A 4,407-nucleotide genomic window follows, 5' to 3' on the forward strand; every position below is an offset into this window, starting at 1 on the left:
CGTATGGTTCAGGTCCTGATGATTAGCCCAGCGTGGAGAGCCGTTGAGGTTGTTGGAATCCCGGTCACGAGCCCCCAAATATGATAGGTGAAAATTCACCCTAGTTACCTCAGGACTCCGGAGCTGCATATAAGTACATTTATTAGACAAGCAACAATTGCAATTGGGCTCACTCACAAAACAAGTATGAAAGTGAAGCAATGATAAACACATCGCACAAGGCTTATATAGACAGAAGTTGAGCGTTCAGCAGGGATAATCACGTGGTGGATTTCTCACGTCCGAGGCAAGGATGGAAGTTTTGCAAGGTCGGAAGAAGCACAGTTCGACCCTTCTTATCACTTCTGGTCTAAACATGCTCTTGTACATATGCAGACTAAGTGGCACCTAATATTCTAAGTTACACACACGCAGAAACACAGAAAAGCCATGTTCCTGCTTACATAAGTACATGATTCATATAAGGTAATTAATAATACAAGGCACTTGATTATTATATTCTTAAGTCATTAACAGTGTTTGGAAATTATCTCCATCAGCGGCGGAACTCCGCCATGCGCGATACAGTCAGCATAGGAGAATTGTAAACGCACGACCATGTAGAGACAGAAATGACATGCCGTCGTGTAAATAAGATAAATAACATAAGGCTATTTATTTTGTTTAATAAAAGAACAAGCTATAGACCTGTTCTATAGGAAAGTTAACCTTAAATGACTTCTGTTGTGATCTGGCGCTTTATAGGAAATTAAATTGAACAAGATTAACTTGACCTTCCAGGGGGGGCGGGGGGTGCCGTTGGGGGGGGGCGGGTTGCCCCCCTAATATAACGGTAGGGGAAACACTGGGAGGAGTGTGTGTAATGTGTGTGTGTAATGTGTGTGTGTCTCTCTCTCTCAGGCTGTGCAGCAGCAGGTGTGTGTGTGTAATGTGTGTGTGTGTGTGTAATGTGCGTGTGTAATGTGTGTGTGTAATGTGTGTGTGTGTGTGTAATGTGTGTCTCTCTCTCTCTCTCAGGCTGTGCAGCAGCAGGTGTGTGTGTGTAATGTGTGTGTGTGTGTGGGTATATAATGTGTGTGTGTGTAATGTGTGTGTGTGTGTGTGTGTGTGTGTGTGTGTGTGTGTGTGTGGGTAGGTATATAATGTGTGTGTGTGTGTGTGTGTGTGTGTGTGTGTGTGTGTGTCTCTCTCTCCCTCAGGCTGTGCAGCAGCAGGTGCGTGCGCTGCAGGAGGAGTGTGTGCGTAAAGAGCAGCGGTGGAAGAACACACACACACGTTTGCAACAGCAGATACACACACTCACCACACACAACCAAGAGCTCCTCCAGCAGATTCACACCCTGGAGAACCTCCGACTCAGCGCATGGAGAACACAGAAGGAGGAGAGGAGAGGAGGGCAACAACGAAAGGAGGAAGAGGAGGAGAGGAGAGGAGGGCAACAACGAAAGGAGGAAGAGGAGAGGAGGGCAACAACGAAAGGAGGAAGAGGAAAAGAGAGGAGCGCAGCAACGAAAGGAGGAAGAGGAGGAGAGGGATGTGGATGTGGGAGGAGCGGGCAGCCTGCCTGAAAGGAAACTGAAGACCTCCCTGAACAGAACGGTATGTATGCGTGTGTGAGTGTGAGTGTGTGTGTGTGTGTGTGTGTCAGGGATGGGCATAATTAATCGACGATCAATGAATTGATCATTAAGAATTTCCTCGATGACAATGTTTTCATCGATAAAACGAATGCATGTTATGTTGCGTAGTGTGCGTGTAATTTATTTATTTTGGGGCTGTCAAAGTTAACGCGTTATTCTATGAGATTATTGTGGCCGAGATTAATGCAATCAAATATTTGAACGCAGTTAACGCAGCTTTGTTTACTTCCGGTGTGCGTTGACCCATGGCACGAAACCGCTGCGTGTCTGCAGTCAGTTAGACAGGAGAGACCGAGACGGTAGTGGGAGATGGAGAGAGCTGAGGGATTGTTGGGCGGAAAGTTTCTGTTTAACAGGCAAAATGACGGAACAATCGACAAAACTAAAGTTGTATGTAGCATTTGTCAAGCTGAATGTAGCTATCACAGAAGCAGCTCGTCTTTAAGTTATCACCTGCAAAGCACCCGACAGAAAGCAGTCCCAGGTTAGATGGTCGCTAAAGCCACACTCCACGACTTCTCTAGGAAAATAACTAGACCAGTCCGTGAAAAGGTTACCAACGCTGTAGCAGTTTGGGTTGCCGGTGACTGTCGGCCCATCAACATAGTTGAAGACGGTGGGCTGACTGAGGTGATTCGAATTGCTTCAGGGGACAATTCTTACGATTTACCGTCGAGGGACACCATTGTGTCTCGCATATATTCCTTGTACGACGGCGAGAGAGCACGAAAACAATACAATTAAACAACAGTGTCTAAAATACACGCTGTCTGAAGTGATTACTCATTAATTTATAAGATTAAGTCTTTAGAAGAGAAACAAACTTTTAATCGCGATGAATCTAGATTAATGAATTTCAAAATGTGAGCTTAATTAGTTAATTTTTTGTATTGACAGCACTAATTTACTTATAATCAGATTTTTCTTTGGAGAAAAAAAAACGAGGGTCAGTTGTGTTTATGAGCACCGGCTTCTAGCTGTCGGCTCCGCTGCTTAAGAGTACAGCAGTGCATATTTTCAAGTGTAACCATTGAGCGGATCCCGTTTAACTGCCACAAGAGTTGTTCATCTGGTAATAAAGATCTCAATGAGGAAGCACGCTGTGTTTTTTCTATTTTCACCGCATTTTAATATAACTATAAATAGTGAATTTTAATAAAAAAATATGAATGATTAATCGAAAATCGATCGTTAATTCTCCCGACGATCGATTAAGACAATTTATGTGTGTGTGTGTGTGTGTTTATTCGTGAGTATGTGTATTCATGTGTCTGTTTGCTATGACTAGAACTGTGTGTGTGTGTGTGTGAGTGTGTGTGTGTGTGTGTGTGTGTTTATTCGTGAGTATGTGTATTCATGTGTCTGTTTGCTATGACTAGAACTGTGTGTATTTAGATATGTAGTAGTAGTAGTATGTGTCTTAATAACCAGTGGAATATATTATACACACACACACACACACACACACACACACCACACACCACACACACAGACACACACACACTCACATTAATAACCAGTGGAATATTATACACACACACACACACACACACACACACACACATTATAAACACTCACATTAATAACCAGTGGAATATTACACACACACACACACACACACACACACACACACACATACATTAATAACCAGTGGAATATTATACACACACACACGCGCGCGCACACACACACACACACACACACACACACATTAATAACCAGTGGAATATTATATTATATATTATATTATATATATCAATTTTCCAACACGACACCAACACAAACACTAAGGCCTGTTTTTGATTTATGATTATATTCTAGAGCAGTGGTTCCCAAACTTTTTACAGTCCCGTACCCCTTCAGACATTCAAACTCCAGCTACGTAAAAAAAATTCAACCATCCTATAAAAACAATGGCTAAGAAACCCAAATAATTTCTGTTTGATTTAAAAAGAAAATATTTTTTTTTTATTAAACCATACAATGGCTAAGAAGCCCAAATTCTGTTTAGGATGAAAATGATATTAATGTTCCATATGGAATAGCAAAGAGAACTGCTAAAGAGCTGCTGAGTTGCAGCACCATTGTTTTTTTTTATGAATTAAAAAAAGAAAACATGTTAAATGTATATATCCGTCTTTTGTCATAAATCTTTTTGTTCTCACAAAAATATACAGAGAAAATCGGTAATATGTGATTAATCATGATTAATCCACAAAAACCAGTGATTAATTTGATTACAAATTTTAATCATTTCACAGCCCTAATATATATATAGATAAGGCCAATGATTTTCCGCGATAGCGGAAAACGGACAGAATTCGCGGAATGAACCCTTTGAAACGGAAATGCAACTTTCAGACGGAAACATCGTTTTGTGCATACAAATCGCCCAAATTCCCCTATATTTTGGGCTGCAAGGCTATATTTCTTTCAAATAAACACAACAACGATTGCAACGATGAACAAACATTAATTAAAGAACAAAACCACTGAGAAAATGTCACGTCTGCGCTGAACTCCGCTCCGGCCACGCCCCCCTTTTTTTTTTGACCCAAACACCTCCGCTAAAGCCACATTTAGTCACATTCACGCGCTAGTCTTCCCAATCGCATTTAAACAAAAAATGTTTAGTCTTCTGTTCTGTTGATGGCTGGCAAACAACAATCTAAGAAGGGCACATATTATTCACTCATTTTAAGCCATCAATCTACCTCAGGGTGAACAAAATGAGCTGAAACGGAATTCACCAAATGTGAAACGGAAA

The sequence above is a fragment of the Clupea harengus genome, chromosome 2 (assembly GCF_900700415.2).
Source record: "Clupea harengus chromosome 2, Ch_v2.0.2, whole genome shotgun sequence".
Lineage (NCBI taxonomy): Eukaryota > Metazoa > Chordata > Actinopteri > Clupeiformes > Clupeidae > Clupea > Clupea harengus.